General features: G+C 38.8%; 1 protein-coding gene across 1 annotated transcript in view; it reads right to left on the bottom strand.

The window, feature by feature from the left end:
- The window catches only part of LOC111158164 (SMAD specific E3 ubiquitin protein ligase 2), a 115,449-nt gene that overhangs the window by 89,768 nt on the left and 2,975 nt on the right, over positions 1-22,706 (bottom strand). The gene's annotated exons all lie outside the window — the stretch shown is intronic.

Raw genomic sequence — 22,706 nt, 5'->3', positions numbered from 1 at the left:
GAAGCCTGCTTCCCCCTCTCTCTCTGCCTGCTGCTCTGCCTACTTGTGATCTTCCTCTGTCAAATAAATAAAATCTTAAAAAAAAAAAAAGAAAGAAAATTATAGATACTTCTAGAAAATATAAATTATAGAAAAAGGCATCACCCTGTATATGTGCCCCCCAAAAAGGCTACCTAAACCGGCTTCCTTAAAATATAACCTAATCTAAAGCTATAGAAATTCCATATTTGTGTTTATTTGTCATACAAATATGGTTCAGAAACATGTTCTGAGTAACACTTTAAAATTTTCTCCATTATTAAAAAAAATAAGTCCTTTCACCAGTTGTCAGATATTTCATGCCAGACAAAAACATCTAAGCACTATTTTTAAAAAATGAGAAACATCATACATACATTATGAAAGGATTCTGGAAGTTCAGATTAGACATATTTCCTACCCTGAAGTCTAGTTGGGAAACCATGACTAAGAAACATAAAACAACTACTATCAAATTAGTGCTAAACAATTAGTGCTAAACTGACTTACTAAAACACATCAACACAAAAGGCAGCCCAAAATAGGAAAATCCAATTAACAGAACAAATATTTATCAAGCACAGAAGTATATGGAGGCACTGTGTGTGGAAAAAAAACACTGTAACAAAGTTCAATCATCTAGCAAGGCAGTTAAGACAAGCACAGTAGAAAGCATTAAGTAACAAGTGTCTCAAATGCAAGCAAAGAATTCTGAGATTTCAGAGGAAAGAACTCAAACTACCTTATCAATTATCTGAAGAAGCTCTACAAGAGAGGTATAATTTTAACTTAACTCTAGAGATGGGTATGATTTTTCATCAGTAGAGACGAGACTGGAGAAGAGACAACCCAGGAGGAAGAAAAAAACAAAGACAAAATTTAAAAGGGAGGGGCAAGATAAACAAGAGGGTAAAAATGAACATTCCAAGTTCTCTAGAACCTAGGTTAAATGAAGGAAAAAAGGAAGTCTTAAGACATAAACTTGAGTTAATGTCTGGATTTTACCCTGTCAACAACAAGGAGATACTAAAGGTTTCTGAGCAGGAAAAAATACATCACCAAAGTAAAGCTCTAGTTAAGATTAATCTGATAGTGACGTCCAGAATGGACTGCAGGACAAAAGACTCAAAGCAGAGAAACCATTTATTTGTTAACTACAGCAACAACCTCAGTCTGATATAATAAAGACTGACTTACGGTGGTGGAATGAGTAAGGATGGAAAAGGAAGGGATGGGTCTAGAGAGAGTCCAAAGAGGAAAGGCAGGGCTTTACAGTTAGGGTTGGGAGGAATGCAGAATTAATTATAAATCCAAAATTTCTCCCTTGTTTGAAATCTTTATTAACTTCTGAGTCCCTACTAGATAAAACCCAGACTCCTTAGCCTATCATTTAAGTCACTGTACAATCTGACCTCAGGTGTTCCTTTCCTTCCCCTCCCTACCCTACTCCACACATATAACTTAACATTTCATATCCTTTGCTTTTGCTCATGCTTCTTTTTCTAGCTGAAGACTGGCACAGCTTCAGACCAGAGATGGGCTCAGCACACTGGAATTACGGGGACTGAGAGCGGGACAAAAGAGGTTCCCAAAAGGAATAGCAGGATAAGTTACCAAGAGAAGGGGACAAAACTGCAACCATCCTCTACTTCAGCAGTAGGCAATTCACAAACTAGATAAAAGGGGTAACTGATTGGGACACCTGGGTGGCTCAGTGGGTTAAGTCTCTGCCTTTGGCTCAGGTCATGATCTAGGGATCCTGGGATGGAGCCCCACATTGGGTTCTCTTCTCAGCGGGGAGCCTGCTTCCCCCCTCCCTCTTCCTGCCTTTCTGCCTTCTTGTGATCTCTCGCTCTCTCTGTCAAATAAATAAATGATCTTTAAAAATAAAAAACTGAAAATAAAAAAAAGAAAACTTAAAAACAAACAAACAAACAAAAAAAACTGGTAACTGATTACATCTGGAGGAGCCACATTAAGAAAGTAGGAAGTGAATGGAAATTAATCTTTTCACTGTATAATCTTCTATACAATCTAAATTTGCCATGCATACATGCATATACATTTAACTCATTCATTTTGTTAGTTTTTTATTTTTATTTTTTTAAGATGTTATTTATTTATTTGACAGAGACACAACGAGAGAAGGAACACAAGCTAGCGGAGTAGGAGAGGGAGAAGCAGCCTTCCTACTGAGCAGGGAGCCCATGTGGGCTCGATCCCAGGACCCTGGGATCATGACCTGAGCCCAAGGCAGACGCTTAACGACTGAGCCACCTAGACGCCCCTTTTTAGTGTTTTTAAATCATGTACAAAATATACAAAAACCAGGTAACTCATCTCAAGTCAATTGCAATAGCGGAACAAGTACCAAGTCGTCTTCATAGTTCAAGCTGACTACCCACATCAAGGCAACTCTGATCTTTCCCCCTTCTCACTATATAGCAAAGTTAAAAACTTTTAAAGTACACTAATTCAGAACTCTGCAGACAGCATGACATAACAGGGGAATGCACACCAAAACAGGAGTCAGTAGACCACTGCTGAGTAAGCCACTTAACCTAAGATACTTTTTTTATAATATGAAACTGGACCTAATGCCAGGGGCGGGGAAAAAAAAGTATCCACATATACAATTTTACATACAACCTAAGGGATTCACAGTACTCACCTGGAACCAATCCACAGACTTCTTAAAGATCCACATATCCCAGGTTAAGGTAATTACTTGCTTCCCAGCCAGCTTTAAAACTTGAGTGTTTCTATTAGCAAGTATTTTAGCAATAAAGCCATAATGTAAATGACAAAAGCAGGAAAAAAAAAAAAAAAAAAAAACCAGTTCTGACAGCAAAAGTAGTTAACTTGACTAATAAAAAAGACTTCCAAGGGCACCTGGGGGGTGCAGTCAGTTAAGCTCCCCGACTCCTAGTTTCAGCTCAGGCCATGAGCCCCATGTGGACTTCAAACTCAGTACAGAATCGGCTTAAGTTGCTTTCTCCCTCTCACTTGCCCCACACATGCGCACACTTGCTCTCTCATACATCTTTTTTTTTTTAAGTTTAAAAAAAGACTTTCAAACTCAAAAATTTTTAAACATACCATCTCACCTACAGATTTATTAAACACTAAAAACGTGATAATGTTCATGGCTAGCAATGCATTTTCACAAGTTTGGCTTTTGGTCATTTATAAACAAGGGTCTAGTATAGACCCTCTCTCAAGAAAAAAATACACCAGCTGCCGCATAAAATTTCAAGGTAGTCTCCTACCCTTCACTTTAGGTTTATGGCCCTAGGACTTTCCTTCACCACCATCTGCCTTTCCCTTGACGTACAAGGGTATAATGACCTGTGTCTTCCTCTTTCATGGTATGCTCCCTCATTTTGATGGGCATATCCTTTGGTATCTTCTTAAGAAGGAATAAGTGGAAAGGATTTGAGATCTGGCATGCAAAATACCTTTATTCTGCCTTCATACTTGATGGAACAAATGGCTGGGCTCTAGGCTACAAATCATCTTCCCTCAGAAAACCAAAGGCATTGCTCAACTCTTTTTGAAGTTCTGAAACTGCTGTTGAGAAGTAAGTACCATTTTTAATTCTTCATGTGAAATTAAAAGTTTAAGGACTGAGTGGTGAGACCCTCCCTCCCCCTACTGGCTACTGATACTTTCACTGTAGGGTGTCTGGCAGGGTGACCTAGTGGTTTCATTACTTAGTATTTGCGTTATCTCTGGAGCTGTCAATTTTTTCCAGAAAAGCCTTCCTCGTAAAGGATAAAAGATACAACAGGCTGCTAGTGTTGTTGGAGTTGAGCAGTGCAAGGGAGCTGGGAGTTTCACTGTTGAAGACGTTGCCAGTCCCCTCACTCTCAGGTGAGCACTTCTCCCTCACCTTCCACAGTGGCAGGTATCCCTGGGACAGAAGCCAGTTTGGTTAATTTTCTCCACAAAATAAGACACTTATTGTGAGGGCTGAAGAAGAACAGTCACCTGCCTGCCTGGGATGAAGTACATACAGAACCATTTATAGACTAAACCATGTCCCGTTTGCTGCCTCCCATCTCACCTGCAGCCTCAGAGACCTCCAATTCCTGAGGCCCTTCTAGAGATCTGTGACATGAACTAGCTGGAATACTGCAAGAAATCTGGCATACCTGTCTGCAGATACTTTATATTCTACTTTCTCAGCTAAATATTATCCTAGTCCAACCACCTCCCAGCTTCCTGAAAATTTTTCACATCACTTAATGTGCTGTCTCCTCTTCTGTTCTTTTTTGCTCTTATAGTTATATGTATCCCTTTACTCTCATGAAATGGGGTTTGGGGAGAGAACAGAAATAAACAGAAATAAATAGAAATAAACAGAAATAAACGTTTGTTCAATCCCCCATGCTTAAAAAGACAATAATTCAGGACGCCTAGGTGGCTCAGTCAGTTAGTCTGCCTTCAGCTCAAGTCAAGATCCCAGGGTCCTAGGATGGAGTCCAGCATCCAGCTCCTCACTCAGCAGGAAGCCTGCTTCTCCCTCTGCCTGTGGCTCCCCCTGCTTGTGCTTGCTTGCTTGCTCTCTCACACACTCTTTGACAGATAAATAAAATATTTTTTAAAAAGACAATGGTTCTTGAATGATTATTTGATACTAACATATATACTAGGGTGCATCCAGGTTTTGCGAAGCCCAGAGTTTACACAGTTTGAGGGTCCCACTTTAAGAATATAAAATTAGGTATGAAAGCAAATAGTCAATTTAGATTGGGAAAATCATAAATTTTAACAAGATGACAAAGATTTTGTTATTTTCAAAACAGAAAATAACATCTTTTTGTTTATTGACAGCCCTATAACTTTGCTCTAATTTTCCAGTTGCGTACTCTTTACCTCTTCCCATATAACAGATTTTTTGCAATTTGTTTTATTGAGATTAAAGTTGCATAACATGAAATTCACATTTTAAACTGTGCGATTCAATTCTTTTGTATACTTCCAATGCTATACAACCACCAATGCTAATTCCAGAACTTTTCCATCACTGCAAAAAGAAACTCAATACCTAGGCAACCACTAATCTACTTTATGTGTCTACAGATTTGCCAACTGGAATCATACAATATGTGATCCTTTATGTCTGGCTTCTTTCACACAGCATAGTTTTGAGGTTCGTTGATATTGTAGCATGTATTAGTACTTCATTCCCTTTTATGGATGAATGATATTCCATTGTATAGATAAACCAAATTTTATCTATTCATCAGATAATGGACATTTGGGTTGTTTCCACCCAACTATTTTGGCTATTATGAATAAACTGCTATGAACATTCATGTACAAATTTTTGTGTGAACCTACATTTTCAATTACCTTAAATACCTAAGAATGAAACTGCTGAGTCAAATGGTAATTCCATGTTGAACTTTTTGAGGAAGAGCCGAACTTTTTGCCACAGTGACTGAACACCATTTTCAATTCCCACCAACAGTGTATGAGAATCTTTGCCAAAGAGGCACCAAAGTTTGAATGAAGTCAAATTTGTTTTTCCTGTGCTTTTTGGTGTCATTTAACAAGTCATTTCGTATTCAAGGTCTTGTGTTTCCATCTAAAATTTTTCATGGTTTTAGTTGTTAAACTAGGTCACTAATCCATTTTGAGTTAATTTTTTTTTAAAGATTTTATTTATTTATTTGACAGAGATCACAAGTTGGCAGAGAGGCAGGCAGAGAGAGCGGAGGAAGTAGGCCCCCTGCTGAGCAGAGAGCCTGATGTGGGGCTCCATCCCAGGACCCAGGGATCATGACCTGAGCCGAAGGCAGAGGCTTTAACCCAATGAGCCACCCAGGTGTCCCATCTACGCAGCCATTCTTATCCTTATCAGCGGGAGTCGGCTTCTCCCCCTGGCCCTCTCCTTTCTGTGCTCTCTCTCTCTCTCAAAAATAAATAAAATCTTCAAAAGGGCGCCTGGGTGGCTCAGTGGGTTAAGCCTCTGCCTTCGGCTCAGGTCATGATCTCAGGGTCCTGGGATCGATTCCCGCATCGGGCTCTCTGCTCAGCAGGGAGCCTGCTTCCCTCTCTCTCTCCGCCTGCCTCTCTACTTGTGATCTCTGTCAAATAAATAAATAAAATCTTTAAAAAAAAAAAAAGGAGGGGGGGCGCCTGGGTGGCTCAGTGGGTTAAAGCCTCTGCCTTCAGCTCAGGTCATGATCCCAGGGTCCTGGGATCAAGCCCCGAATCGGGCTCTCTGCTCAGCAGGGAGCCTGCTTCCTCTTCTCTCTCTGCCTGCCTCTCTGACTACTTGTGATCTCTGTCAAATAAATAAATAAAATATTAAAAAAAAAAAAAGAATTAAGTCCTCTGAAGTTAGCAGGATATTGTGATAGACAATAATGAGCCTGGAAACTACTTCAGACAGAATATTCAGGAATTCTTTGGGATGATACTTAAACTGACACAGAAAATTAAGTAGCAACAAGATAAAAAAAGATCCCCACCTCCTCACCCCCCCCACACACAAAACAACACCAAAAAAAAAAAAAAAAAAAAAAACACATACACATCAAGTGCCTGAGATGGGAAAGAGACTGACCTTTTCAAGAAGTTAAAACAAAATTAATGTGACTGTAACAAAATGAGCAAAGGAAAGACTAGTCACCAGGGGACAGATTATACAGGATCCTGCACAAATAATGTCGACTTCATTCAAAGCATAATGGAAAGCCACTGGAGAATCTGAAGCAAGGGAGCAAAATTACCCAATTCACTTTTTTTTTTTTTTTTTTTTTAACATATGAAGCTACTCTGTGGAGGATGCGTTTAAAAAGGGTAAAAGAAAAACAACACAGATCTGATGCGGAAACACTAAAATTATTTGATTTTTAGCCCTGAACTATAATATTTTTTCAATATAAAAATCAATCCTGGGGCACCTGGGTGGCTCAGTGGATTAAAGCCTCTGCCTTCAGCTCAGGTCATGATCCCAGGGTCCTGGGATCGAGCTCCACATGGGGCTCTCTGCTCAGCAGGGAGTCTGCTTCTTCCTCTCTCTCTCTCTCTCTCTGCCTGCCTATCTGCCTACTTGTGATCTCTCTCTCTCAAAAAAATAAAATCTTTATTAAAAAAAAAATCACTCCAGAGAATCAAAGAATTAAATTTTTATATTTGCATAAATTATTTTCTTCAAACTGTATTTGCCTTCTTTCTTTTCATCAGTTTGCTTGTTTCCACTGAGTATCTTTTTTATAATTCACCAAAATTTATGGATTTTTATACTTTTGTTCAATTTTATTTTTTTATAAACAGGTTTTTTGGGTTTTTTTTAAATATTTTATTTATTTATTTGACAGAGAGAGAGAGAGATCACAAGTAGGCAGAGAGGCAAGCAGGTGGGGGGTATCGGGGAAGCAGGCTCCCTGCCGAGCAGAGAGCCCGATGCAGGGCTCCATCCCAGGACCCTGGGATCATGACCTGAGCTGAAGGCAGAGGCTTTAACCCACTGAGCCACCCAGGCGCCCCTAATTTTATTTTTAAGTAATCTCTACACCCAATGTGGGGCTCGAACTCACAACCCCAAGATCAAGAGTCACATACTCTACCTACTGAGACAGCCAGGTGACTCTGGATTTTTATAGTTTAAAAACAAATTATCATAACTCTTCTAGAAGCTTGAAAACTTGTATGCCACTTGTTAAGTGCTCTCTAATAAAATTCTTGTAAACTTCAAAGGCAGAACATAAATTATAAAAGCTGAAAAATTATTTCTATTAGATTAGGATACCAAAGAGTATGTAGTTCAACCCACAAACCAAGAAATAGCAGCGGCAGCCGCCACCACTGCCACCTGTGACAATTTTTTATTTTATTTATTTATTTTTTTTTTAAAGATTTTATTTATTTATTTGACAGAGAGAGAGAGATCACAAGAGGCAGAGAGGCAGGCAGAGAGAGAGAGGAGGAAGCAGGCTCCCTGCTGAGCAGAGATCCCGATGCGGGGCTCGATCCCAGGACCCTGAGATCATGACCTGAGCCGAAGGCAGAGGCTTTAACCCACTGAGCCACCCAGGCGCCCCACCTGTGACAATTTTTTAAATGGCTGCAAATTCTCCAATAGTTTTTCCATCAACAAATGAGGTCTATGTTCTTTCCACTTAAATCTAGAAGAGCTTGTAATGAACTAACTTGCCTGTAGCCAATAAAATGTGGCAAGGACTTCCTAGGTTACTCCAGAGAAGAAGATGTAGCTTTCACCTTATTCCCCCGACAACTCCTGCTGGTGGCCTGTGTCAGTTACACTAACAGTATAACGGCCCCAGAACCGCCATAAATTAGCCCATGCGGAGAGACAATGTGGAGAGGCTCTCTGATGACCTGAAGAGATAAATGCCCAGCTTGCCCGCAGCTATTCCAGTTTCAGACACCATCTGAATAAAACACATGACAGACTCTGAGCCAAAACCATCCTTCCCAAACTCCTGACCTACAGAAACCATGAGACATAATAAAATTATTCTTTGTGTTTTAGGCCTCTAAGTTCTTTTTTTTTTTTTTTTAAGATTTTATTTATTTATTTGGCAGAGAGAGAGAGAGAGAGAGATAGATCACAAGTGGGCAGAGAGGCAGGCCGGGGGTGGGAAGGAGCAGGCTCCCTGCTGAGCAGAGAGCCTGATGCAGAGCTCCATCCCAGGACACTGAGATCATGACCTGAGCTGAAGGCAGAGGCTTAACCCACTGAGCCACCCAGGAGCCCCTAGGCCTCTAAGTTTTGCAGTAACTTTTTATGCAGCAATTCTAACAAGTCTTTATAGTAAATATGATAATTAGTTTAACTAATTAGGGGGAGAGAAAGAATTTGTTTGGCAAACAATAAGGAAGAATTTTGCTGATAGAGACTAGCTTTCATGTATTTAAGAGACTTGAAAAAGCTATGTCATAATGCATAGAAAGTCTAATAAGTAAGTCACCTTCTTCCTGAATTTAACATAATTAGCCTGACAGCCTCTCCAGATTTTTGCCCTGTATCATGATTCTCCTATGGCAAAATAAAGTGCACAAATACACTTACAAGGCCACCAAGCAGCCAACTCAGAGTCTTGCCTTATAATCCTTCTAAATATAATAGCTATCTATTATGGACCAAATCAATCCCTGACCTCTCTTCAACTAAAATGAGTGAGCCAATTATTGCAGAAGCATCAGAACTGCCAAGCCAAGCAAAAATTATTAGAATTATATAAATTATATAAATATTTAAATTATATAAATATTAAATTATATAAATTTACTCTCTTTTGAACTAAGAATCACCACACATTACCACTAAGTAGGACAGACCTTTTAATTTATGTATCTTGGGATGCCTGGGTGGCTCAGTCAGTTAAGCACCTGCCTTCAGCTCAGGTCATGATCCCAGGGTCCTGGGATGGAGCCTGGAGTCAGCAGGATCCTGGGATGGAGTCTGGAGTCAGCAGGAGAGGGAGCCTGCTTCTCCCTCTCCCTCTGTCTGCCGCTCCCCCTGCTTGTGTTCTCCCTCTCCCTCTATCCCTCTTTCTGTCAAATAAATAAATAAAATCTTTTTTTTTTTTTTTTAAGATTTTATTTATTATAGAACCTGGGTGGCTCAGTTGTTAAACATCTGCCTTTAGCTCAGGTCATGATCCCAGCGTCCTGGGTTCGAGCCCCACATTGGGCTCCCTGCTCAGCCGGAAGCTTGCTTCTCCCTCTCCCACTCCCCCTGCTCGTGTTCCCTCTCTCATTGTTTCTCTCTGTCAAATAAATAAAATCTTTCAAAAAAAACTTATTTATTTGACAGAGAGAGAGAGATAGCACACAGGCACAAGCAGGGGGAATGGCAGGTAGGGGACAAGCAGGCCCGATGTGGGGCTCAATCCCAGGACCAGAAATCACAACCTGAGCCGAAGGCTGATGCTCAATAAACTGAGCCACCCAGGCGCCACAATAAATAAAGTCTTTAAAAAAATAATTTATGCACCTCATCCAGTTCTTTTTAAAACTTCTATTCATTTAATTAACAAATATCTAATGAGCACCAGGGGTATGCAAATATGAGTAAGAGTGAGTTTATAGCTACAAAGGAGTTCACAGTGCTACGAGGAAAACATCAATACAACCAATGAATTTTTAAATCATCACGATACACAGCACAGTGAAGTGCGCTAGGGCGCTGCAGGAGTATAAATAAGGGTATACTGGATGTTCTCTACTTGCTCCTCCAGATCCATTCTCCACCCTTCACCCAGTGCTTAGTGCCCTAGGAGGCTGACTTTTATGGATCACACAACCCAGGCTCCCTTGCTGGGTTCAGTAAACAAGAAGCAACAGCAAGGGTCTCTCTGGGTTCCTATAACTACTCTCTTCCTTCGCCCTTGCTGGCCCGAAGATGGTGCTAGTCCCCAGGTGCTGCACTGCTCCTGGGTGTATTCTCTAACCCTGTCCATTCGTTGCAAGTGAATCCCTTCATGATGATCTCTTTCACCTGTAGTGAGAATGCTACCTGCTTCCTATGAGCACTCCAACTGCTAGAGAGAGAGAGCTACCTAAGCCTGGAGAAGTCTGGGAAGACTTCTTAAAAGAGATTATTCTTCAGCTATGCCTTCATAGGTGAGTCGATTAGGCAGGAAGAATAGGTAAGGAAGCAAAGTAAGGAAACAGCACTGGCAAAAATTTGCGAGATATGGGAAAATGTGAAAAGCATAAGAAAAGGTGGGGCGGGGTTACAGTTTAAGAAAGATGTGAAACATACCAACCAAACAATGCATAGACCTTTCCTGCCTCCTGATTAGAACCAATTAGTCAAAAAAAGGGGGAGGGAAGAAGGAAGAAAAGAGGTAGAAATGCATCTCTTCATGAGATGCATGAGGTTTTATTTTCAACTGAGCGAATATCATTTATTGTAAATATTATAGTCTATTCCTATTTTGCATTTTTATAATCATAAGTGCTAAGAAAACATCTTCACATAAGTAGATGAAATGAAAGGAGTTTCATTACAGCAATGCCATCAAATCATTTTAATTCTTTGAGTTATATTTTAAAAAAACCCCACAATAATCTACCATGATTGTTTTTTAACTTTTTGGAAAATAATAGCATTTACTTGACATCTCTATTTTTTTATGAAAACTATCTTTAATGGTCAGGTAACAACTTTTTCACGTCCTTCAACTATTGGAAGATAAGGACTGCGAGGGGTGGGGGACCGCCTGGGTGGCTTATTCGGTTAAGCGTCTGCCTTTGGCTCAAGTCATGATCCCAGGGTTCTGGGACTGAGCCCTGCATCAGGTTCCCTGCTTAGCAGGGAGTTTGCTTCTCCCTCATGTGCCCCCCATCCGCTCAGGCACACAATCGCTCTCTCCTGCGCTGTCCCGCACACCCTCATCTCCCTCTCTCTCAAATAAGTAAAATCTTAAAAAAAAAAAAAAAAAAAAAGAGTTAACCAAACTGGAAATCAGAAGAAATTTGAAATGTCATCACCAATCCCATTTTTTTTAAGATTTTATTTATTTATTTGACACACACAGAGAGAGAGAGAGAGATCACAAGTAGACAGAGCAGCAGGCAGAGAAAGAAGGAGAAGCAGGCTCCCCGCCAAGCAGAGAGCCCGATGTGGGGCTTGATCCCAGGACCCTGGGATCATGACCTGAGCCGAAGGCAGAGGCTTAATCCACTGAGCCACCCAGGCGCCCCACCAATCCCATTTTAAAGTACTAAAAAGACTGGTTTCCTACCTAAGATTTCTTACCTACCTCAAAGAAAAAAGAAAAATTTGGGCCCCTGGGTGGCTCAGTCAGTTAAGCAACTGCCTTCGGTTCAGGTCATGATCCCGGAGTCCCAGGATTGAGTCCCACATAGGGCTCCCTGCTCAACAGGGAGTCTGCTTCTTCCTCTGACCCTCCCCCTTCTCATGTGGGCTCTCTCTCATTTTCTCTCTCAAATAAATAAAATCTTTTTAAAAATTCAAAACTAAAAAATAGGAAATTAAAATACAGAAGAATTCATATTTGTTTTCTTTTCTTTTTTTACAGTAAGCTGTACACCCAACATGGGGCTCAAACTCACAGCCCCAAGATCAAGAGTCACATGCTCCACTAACTGAGCCAGCCTGGCGCCTCTAAAAGGATTCGTAATTCATTACAAAGGACTTCTGGTTCAACTAGCCTCATTTCTATAGAACTGGAATAGCTGTACCAATTGTTTCCTCAAAAATCTATCACTATTCTCTTCATAAGATTTAAGAAAAAACTTTCATCAGATAAAGATTCTCTGTCACTGGTTCAGAATACTTACAAAGTTGGGATCTGAACAGCAGTTATATTATAAATGAGAATACTTTGAAACTGTAGGGCTCTGAAAAATTATCTCCCTAACATTGACAGGCTAGTTATACATGTGAATTTTCTAGGTGATGCTACAAAAACAGATCTTTTTGCAGTGATTACCAGACAGATCTTTACTTTGTTAAGAAGTAAATTTTGGGGGTGTCTGGCTCAGCTACTGGCGCAGTCAGTAGAACATGTGATTCTTGATCTCCAGGTTGTAAGCTGGAGCCCTACATTGGGTATAGAGATTACTTAAAAATAAAATCTACCCCCACCTTTTTTTTGAGAGAGAGAGTGGGAGAGAGAACCTTGAGCAGGTTCCACACCCAGCATGAAGCCTGACACAGGGCTCAAACTCACAACACTGAGATTATGATCCAACCCGAAACTAAGAGTCAGACACTTAACTAAGCCACCCAGGTCCCCCAAAATAAAGTTAAAAAAAAAAAAAAAAAGTAAGTTTTGCAGAGTATGGTAAGAGTTCTATTCATGAAGTCAACTATTAACTTGAATGAATACTTCAGTCCTCTATGTTTATAACTTCCGTCAAAATTACTAAGGTAGGGATGCCTGGGTGGCTCAGTTGGTTAAGCAGCTGCCTTCGGCTCAGGTCATGATCCCAGAGTCCTGGGATCGAGTCCCACATCGGGGTCCTTGCTCAGCAGGGAGCCTGCTTCTCCCTCTGCCTCTGCCTGCCATTCTGTCTGCCTGCACTCACTCTCTCTCCCTCTCTGACAAATAAATAAAATCTTAAAAAAAAAAAAAATTACTAAGGTAAAATGTCAATTAATTCAGTAATGACATCACAAAGAGAGATCCTATTGTTTGTTTCAAATGAAGTCCTAAAGACAGGTAAGCTTTTTTTTTCAATTTCCTCATTAAAAAAAAAAATTATTTATTTGAGAGAGAGAGAGACAGAGAGAGAGCTTGCATACAAGAGAGCATGGGGGAGAAGGGGGCAGAGGGAGAGAGAATCCCAAGCAGACTCCCCACTGAAGGGCTTGATCTCACGACCTGAGCTGAAATCAAGAGTTGGACCATTAAACCCACTGATCACCCAAGTACCCCCTCAATCACTCTTTTATTCACAAATACTTACTGAACATATACTATGTATCAAGTATTACCTTAGGGATTTTGAATGTATCACATGTATCAAATGTCATCTCACTTTTCTTAAATTAAAAACATTTTCTCATCCTCTTCTTTTACAAAATTCCCAAAATTCAATTTTTAAAAAATTCAACTTTTTTGTAGTATTAAATTCATATGATTCTGAGTAATCTGACCAATCAACAACTTTTCTTTCTTCACTAGAGAAATAGTTCTTTTTAAAGCCAGATGACATTAAGATCATATACAAAAATGAAAGTAATTAGCTACTTATGTTTGCAATTTTAATGAAAAGAATTTTTGTATCTACTCCTCTAACACATGTAGTATATAGTTTATATAAGAAAGTTTACCCTAGGGGCGCCTGGGTGGCTCAGTGGGTTAAGCCTCTGCCTTCAGCTCAGGTAATGGTCTCAGAATCCTGGGATCAAGACCGGCATCAGGCTCTCTGCTCAGCAGGGAGCCGGCTTCCCCCTCTCTCTCTGCCTGCCTCCCTGCCTACTTGTGATCTTTCTCTATCAAATAAATAAATAAAATCTTAAAAAAGAAAAGAAAGTCTACCCTAAAATATGGATTTTCATTAAAAGCCAGTGTCACCTTCGATAATTCTAATTATAGTTCTAATTCTCCAACTCCATTTATTTCAAGTACACTCATTTAGACTTTTACTTTTCAGGTTTTTTTTAAGTATTTATTTATTTATTTATTTGACAGAGAGAGAGAGAGATCAGGCAGAGAGGCAGGCAGAGAGAAAGGAGGAAGCAGGCTCTCTGCTGAGCAGAAAGCCCAATGCGGGGCTCGATCCCAGGACGCTGAGACCATGACCTGAGCCGAAGGCAGAGGCTTAACCTACTGAGCCACCCAGGCGCCCCTACTTTTCAGTTTTACAGGTCTTAACACACTCCTGACATCTACCTGTGCAGAAATATCCCCACCTACTGACAAGAGGTGAAACTACGGGCTATTCTTGAAAGTGCCAGCAAGCTACAGGGAAATGTATTAAGTCACTAAAGACTGGATTTGGATCTAAATAGTTTCACCACCTCCAAAACTGTGAGCTAATCAAACCATTCTCCAAAGCTCTTTTACTTTTCACCAAAAGTAAGGGGGAGAGGAGAGAACACAGTTAATTGTCTAATTAATCTGTTATATGAGTTAATGACGAAAATTATAATGCAGTAGCTTATCTATAAGAATTTTTAAGATACACTGGATACCCCCAAAATATACATTTGTCCCTATTTTATAAGACATGATATCAATTAAACAGATACCCATATGAACCCCTATTAATGTTGTACTTGCTCTTATAAATAACAGCATATAATTGGTTATGACTAACATTTAAGTCTTTGATCAAAAATGACAAAATACATTAACATAATACTTTACAGCTTGAAAAGCATTTATCACATACATTATTTTCTTGTCCAGCAGAATCTTAAAATAAATAACATTGTCATTTTAAGCGTGCACTTAAAACTAAAAGCACACCCACCAAGAAAGTAAGTGATATACTTAAAGGGACAAAGCTTTACCGTGGCCTAACTAGGACCTGAACCTAAATTTTCTGCAAGTTCTATACTCTTTCCACAACATCCCAACTGCCTCCCCACAAATTACCAAAAATACCTTACACAGTAAATAAGATCTACGTTACAGATGTCCGTTTTGTGACAGTTCCTAGGAATGTACTATAGTCAGATAAAAAAGTCTGCTTAGGAGAGCCTGGGTGGCTCGGTTGTTTGAGCGACTGACTCATGGTTTCAGTCAGGACATGATGTCAGGGTCATGAGATCAAGCCATGCTGAGCTCCCTGGGGGACTCCATACTTGGGTGGTATCTGCTTGAGATTTTCTCTCCCTCTCTGCCCCTCCCTCTGCCCATGCTCACAGGTGCACGCATAGTCTCTCTCTCTCAAATTAAAAAAAAAAAAAAAAAAAAAAAAAAAATCAGGGCGCCTGGGTGGCTCAGTTGGTTAAATGTCTGCCTTTGGCTCAAGTCATGACCCCAGTGCCCTGGGACTGAGCCCCGCATCGGGCTCCCTGCTCAGTTGGGAGCCTGCTTCTCCCTTCCCCACTCTCCATGCTTGTGCTTGCTCTCTTTCAAATAAATAAAAAATAAAAAATAAATTTTTTTTTAAATCTTTAAAAAAAAAAAGTCTGGGGCACGTGGGCAGTAAAGTCAGTTAAACATCCGACCCCCTGTTCATACTATCTCTCTCTCAAATAAATAGTCTGCTTAGATTTTTCTTTTTAAAGATTTTATTTATTTGACAGAGATCACAAGTAGGCAGAGAGGCAGGCAGAGATAGAGGAAGGGAAGCAGGCTCCCTGCTGAGCAGAAAGCCCAACACGGGCTGGATTCCAGGCCCCTGGGATCATGACCTGAGCCTGAGCCGAAGGCAGAGGCTTTCACCTACTGAGCCACCCAGGTGCCCCGTCTGCTTAGATTTTAATAAAATTGACTTTCTTCCTTTGTCCTATAGAAAATACATGCTCATAATATAATACAACTAAAAAAAACCTATAATCCAACATACATTTAACAATTACAGTATATCCTTTCCTTTCTACTGCCACATTTTACATATGTTTATGCTTTTTATCCCATCTTTTCCCAAAAATGATCTGAGGGAGCTGAAAGCTAGTAAACAGGCAAACCTTGTTAACTCGTACCTTTTGCAATCCACTTTCATCAGTAAGAGATAAAAATAATAAATTTTTTTAAAGGTCCATAATAGAAATTTTCAGAAGAAAAATAGAGACCCCCAATCTAGGTTTATTCTGATTTCCTGTACTTCCATTCATGGTACTATATATCATTGTTAATCAATGTCTACAAATGTCAAGAAATTGATAAGTATTTATTGGCTGAATAAATGAAATAATGGCTCCAAAGCATTAAAAAAAATCCTAAATCATTAAAGGATCCTAAATTAAAAATTCAATTATGCTTATTAAACTTATCAAACTTTATGAAAAGCCTTTTAATCATTATTTGAAATCAGAAGGCTTATGTGAAAGCTACAGTTATCAAGAAAGTGTGGCTTATAAGTGATAAACTTATAATGGATAGAATTAGAACTTAAAGGAACAGAACGGGGTCCAGAAATAGAACTAACTACATGTATATTATCAACTGATTTTTCAGCCAATGTACCAAGACAATGCCATGGAAGAAACAAAAGCATGTGAACAAATAGTGCTAGGAAAATCAGATACCCATATGGGGAAGGAAAAAAATGAAACAAACAAACAAAAAAAACCTTGACCCTTACCTCTCACGCTATATTAAAAAATTAACTAGAAGAGTCATAGATGTACATGTAAAAGCTAAAACTATAACAAAGAAGAAAACATGGAAGAAAACTTTTAGAACTGTGGGTTAAGAAAAGATATCTTAGGACATAAGAAGCATGAATCATAAATGAAAGACTAATGAACTGGGCTAAATCAAACTTCAAAACTTCAGCTTTTTGAAACACTATTCGGGGAAAGCCCCAAATTAGAAGAAAGTATCTGCAAAACACATATCTGATAAAGGACTTGTATCCAGAACACAAAAAGAAATCTCAAAACTTGATAATAAAAAAATAAATTATGATCAAACTGTTTGAACAGATATTCACCAAAGATACACAGATGGCAACTAAGACCATGAGAAGATGCTTATGACACTGTAGGTCAATAAGGGAATTAAAATTAAAGCTATAATGAGCTCTCTACACATCAATTAGAATGGCTAAAACCCAAGATGACAACAGCAAGTGTTCAAGCTTCCAGAGTTAGCTAGCACGGGGAGCAACTGGAACTCTTGCTGGTAGAAATGCAGAATGGTACAACTTTGAAAAACAATTTAGCAGATATTTTTAAAGTTAAAAACATAGTTACATATTTACCATATGACCCAACAAGCTCATCATTTACCCAAGTGAAATAAAAACATGTTCCCACAAAGAGAAGTATACTCCAATGTTCACAGTAGTTTTATTTGTAACGGCTAAAAACTGGAAAGCACAAATGTCTGTGGATATTTGTGACTTGATAAACAAAACGGAGCATATGTGTACAATGCAACATTCTCCAGGAATAAGGAACAAAAAACTGATACACAAGATAGATCTCAAAAGCACTATGCTGAGTGAACGAAGACTAGCCCAGAAGACTACATACTGTACAATTCCATTTTCTTAAAATTCTAGAAAAGGCAAAACCACAGTGATAGAAAGTAAAGTAAAGGGTGCCTGGGTGGTTCAGTGGGTTAAGCCTGGGCCTTCGGCTCAGGTCATGATCCCAGGGTCCTGGGATGGAGCCCCGCATCAGGCTCTCTGCTCAGTGGGGAGCCTGCCTCCCCCCCTCTCTCTGCCTGCCTCTGATCTCTGTCAAATAAATAAATAAAATCTTTAAAAAAAGAAAAGAAAGTAAAGTAAAGTTGCCAAAGACTGGGGATGGGAGAAGGAGAATGGCTATAAAGGGGCATGAGGAAACTTTCTGGGAAAAAAGAAATAACCTTTGTGCAATGATCTATGTAGTAATTCCTACCTAACATTTTAGGTATTATTAGATTCATTATAACCAGGATTTATCTTAAAACTTAAAAAAACAAATAAAACTTAAGTTTTATGTCTGCTGTCAATTTTTAGTAAGAAACCAAACTGCTAAACTTAAGATACCATATGTCAATACTTCTTAGTATATCAAATGTGGTTTTTAAAAAAGTACTTTATGCCTTCAGAAATTATTCTAAAACTAACATGAAGTTCCTCATTTTCTTAAACTAATTATACTTTAGTGGGAAAATCCAAAAGAAGAGAAATTTTTTTAATGTAAACATTCAACTATAAAAAATGCCAAAAACTGGGGCGCCTGGGTGGCTCAGTGGGTTAAAGCCTCTGCCTTCAGCTCAGGTCATGATCCCAGAGTCCTGGGATCGAGCCCCGCATCGGGCTCTCTGCTCAGCGGGGAGCCTGCTTCCCTTCCTCTCTCTCTGCCTGCCTCTCTGCCTACTTGTGATTTCTGTCTGTTAAATAAATAAATAAAATCTTTAAAAAAAAAAAAAATGCCAAAAACTGATACCTGGAAAACTAGCATCAAGTGAAATACTAGCAGGATTAGCATTCAACAAAATTGCTCTAATCAAGCAAAATTACCTATTGCTGTATTCCTAAATACAAGCAGTAACTAATAAGATTAGAAAATACAGTGAAAATGTCACAAGTATAAATTAGCTGGAATTACATCAAAACATAGAAAATAGGGACGCCTGGGTGGCTCAGTTGCTTAAGTGTCTGCCTCCGGCACAGGTCATGATCCCAGAGCCCTGGGATCAAGTTGTTCATCAGGCTCCCTGCTCTTCAAGGAGGGGAGTCTGCTTCTCCCTCTCCCACTGCTTCCCTGCTCATGCACGCACACGTACGCTCACTCTCTCAAATAAATAAATAAAAGGTTAAAAGGGGGGGTAGAAAATTATTGGACTATCCTGAGCAATACAGACAAAGGCTTAAATGAAAGTAAAATCATAGTGTGCTCCTAGGAGGAAAAATTTAATACACTTAAGTGCCTCTTTTTCCCAAAGTAAGGAGATTCTAATTACAATCCCAAAGACAATTCTTCTCAAACTTAACAAGTTTAGGGATTCCCTGGGTGGCTCAGTCAGTTGAGCGGCTGCCTTCGGCTCAGGTCATGATCCTGGGGTCCTGGAACTGAGTCCTGCATGGGGCTCCTTGTTCTGCAGGGAGCCTGCTTCTCCCTTTGCCTGCCGCTCCCCCTGCTTGTGCACTTGTGCCTGCACGCTCTCTCTCTAGCAAATAAATGTTTAAAAAAAAAAACTTAGTTTTAATATTTGTGTGGAAGGGCAAATAAGCTAAAATAGCAAAAAAAGAATGTCCATCACAATGAGCATATTAAACTGAATTATAAAGCTACAATAATGAAAAGAGTGTGGTACTGAACAAGATAATAGGACTCTATTATAACTAATTTAACATAACTAAAAAGATCTCCCATCACTGTGGAAAGGAAGAATGGGTTAATCAAGAACGATGAGATTACTAAGTAGAAACCACGGGGAGAAGTATCTACCTAAACGATTTTTTAAGAAACACTAAAATAAAATGTACTTAAATATTTAGTAAGCCTCTTAAAGAAAAAGGCCTTCCAAGTAATAGAGTAAGAAAAACAAAAGTTGAACAGATTTGATTCCTAAAACAACAATTTCTGATGTCCAAAAATGGTAAAAAATTAAAAGTCAAATAAAAGACTGGGGAAAACATTTGTAGCAAATCTAACAACAGATTAACATTTTTAATTCTCACGCAGATCAATAAGAAAAACACAAAGGCCCTAACAGATAAGTAGGACAAGGCCAAACAAGTCAACAGAAAGAAATATCACTAATAAACAGGAAAATATTCAACTTCACAAGTAAATGTTTAAATCCTATATTCTATGAAATTAGCAAAAAATTTTAAAACAAGACCCAGTGCTTTTAACAGGATAGTAAAAAGGTACACTTATTTATTTATTGCTGCCCTAAATAGGCACAATTCTTATAAGAAGCAGCCTGAGGAAAAATTAATAAAGAACTTATAAAAGATCCACACCCAATAATGCAATAGCACTCTTCTTTTTTAAAAAGATTTATTTATTTTAGAGAAGAGAGAGAGAGAGCACGTAAGCAAAGAGAGGGGTAAAGGGAGAGAGAGACTCCTCAAGCAGACTGCCGGCTGCACACAGAGCTGGACTCAGGGCTCCATCCTAGGACCCTGAGATCATGATCTGAGCCAAAATGAAGAGTCAGAAGCTTAACTGACTGAGCCATCCAGGCGCCCCTGAAATAGCACTCTTTCTGTGCAAATATTCTAGAAAAATAATCCTTTTTAAAAAGTAATCTACACCAAGAAGTTTACAGCAATTATCTGTATTAAAAAATTTAGAGGGGCGCCTGGGTGGCTCAGCGGGTTAAGCCGCTGCCTTCGGCTCGGGTCATGATCTCAGGGTCCTGGGATCGAGCCCCGCATCGGGCTCTCTGCTCAGCGGGGAGCCTGCTTCCTCCTCTCTCTCTGCCTGCCTCTCTGCCTGCTTGTGATCTCTCTCTGTCAAATAAATAAATAAAATCTTTAAAAATAAATAAATAAATAAATAAAATTTAAAAAAAATTTAGAAATACAAGTTATAACAACAAAAAAAGTAAGAACAATGGTTGTTATGTAGCATCCTCTTAACTGGTTGTCCTAAAATCAGTCTTCCCAGTTCCCATCCCAGTCCATCCTCCCTACTGCCCCAAGACTGTTTCTAAACATCAAAGATATCAGAGCTAAAAATCCTTCAATGATTCCCACCACCTTAAAAAAAGAAAAAAAAAATCTAACGGCAAAACATAAAAAGTTCCAAATTGGGTTGGTCCCTGTCTAGCTTCATCTTCTTGCCACTCATATCTAGTGCATTAGGCACAAAGAATACGTATAGAACTACAAAGAAGTACTTCTAAATCTCCAGCATTCATTCAATACAATGCCAAAACCCCTTAATTTATGCTGAAACAAAGATTCTGGCTTCCTAGAACTTACAGCATAGAAATAATAAATATCCCTCATTAAGTTAGGTCTGATACCAGAGGAAGAGTCTCTTAGTCACAGAGGAAAGGCAACTCAGGTCAAGGAAAGTTCTAGGGATAAGGGTAAGTCTTATGCAGAACCTTAAAAGATGAGCAAGAATCTCAAGGGGCAAGGGTAATTCCAAATAAGTGGAATGTATTTATTTTATTATTCCACGCAAAATCTTACACATTTAACAAGCTCTTTAGCAATTTGGAGTTCTGACATGTACTTAACCTCCCCCAATTTTTCCCTACCTCCTGGAGCTACTGAGAGAATTAAGAGTGATAATAAATACAAACTTAACACAGTGTCTGGCACTTAATAAACCTTCAAAACCTGTCAGTCATACAGAACCACACAACAATGCTGATTGCAACAGTGCATTTCAAGGGTTCAGCGTCCTTATAACAGAGAAAATAACAGTAAACAAAAACAACAGCAAAAAGACAAAAAGCAGTAAAAATGGGGTGAAACTACTATCACCACATAGCCAAACAATTCTCTCTATACACCATGATGATATCCTTATTCTACACACTACAACCTACAGTAATTTATATTCATAGTGATAACCGAATAATAAAATATTTTCTGTTAGATGTGGTCTATTTGAAAAAAACAGGACATAGTACATCTTTAAAAGTCTTCAAAATCTTTAACAGACATCAAAAATGTCTACAATAAAAATCCTCTGTGCCTAAAGTGTGGCCTTTTGTTTACCTTGAAAATTGGTTTTATGCTAAATATGCTAAATGGTAAGGAAAATAAGTGACATGGTAGTATATGATAGTTACAGTTCAACCAATAGGAAAAAAAGTAAAACCCATGATTAACACACACACACACACACACACACACACACACACACACACCCTTTACTCACCAATAAAAACCAAACTACATGAAGAACCTAACCAGGTTCCCCTGCATGTCTGAATGTTACACTAGAAGAGGCAAAACAAAAGGAAGGGGCTTAAGCCACATTAGCTTCCTCCTCAAAACCAAGAAAATAAGATGAATTGGGGACATTCAAATCGCTAATGCCCCTACTTAGAAACCTGTGAGATATAATCAAGTTGTAATTTTTAAAGCTTTGAATCAGTAAGATATACAGTAAAACATTACTAAGGTAACCAGCATATCTAAAGTGGGACTTTTAAAGTCGATTTTCCTTTAGCTTTAGACAAGGTTAATCTCATGACTGCCAAGGGTTTTATAAATAAATAATATGAGGTTATGAAAAGGTTCTGAAAAGATCTGCAATAAATCTTCCGGAGAAGTAATCAGTTATTTCTCCATATCTAAGAAATTTAAATATCAGAAATTATACTAAACAGCTTTTTCAAATCTTTGGCTTTTAAAAACAATAATGATATAAAAAATTACCCCATTTTTTTACTGTAACCAAATACAAAGAATATTTTCTATCCAAAGCATTGTAAGAAAAGTCTGTATCAGATATTCTTAAGTATAATGTACACAAAGTTTATAATCAATTCCCTACAGAAATAACAGTTGAAATTGATAGCTTTACCCTATAGCCTATTTTAATGATTAAGTGTTAATGTGTCATAAGACAATCAAAGTACCTGATGGACCAAATCAGATTTTAACACCAATGGCCTGAGGAATCTCAAATGTGGGATTAAATT

The sequence above is a fragment of the Enhydra lutris genome, unplaced genomic scaffold, assembly GCF_002288905.1.
Source record: "Enhydra lutris kenyoni isolate GAN:26980312 unplaced genomic scaffold, ASM228890v2 scaffoldscaffold57, whole genome shotgun sequence".
NCBI classification, from domain to species: Eukaryota; Metazoa; Chordata; class Mammalia; order Carnivora; family Mustelidae; genus Enhydra; species Enhydra lutris.
Note: the sequence above shows the minus strand (reverse complement) of the source record. Positions and strands in the feature narration are given on the sequence as shown.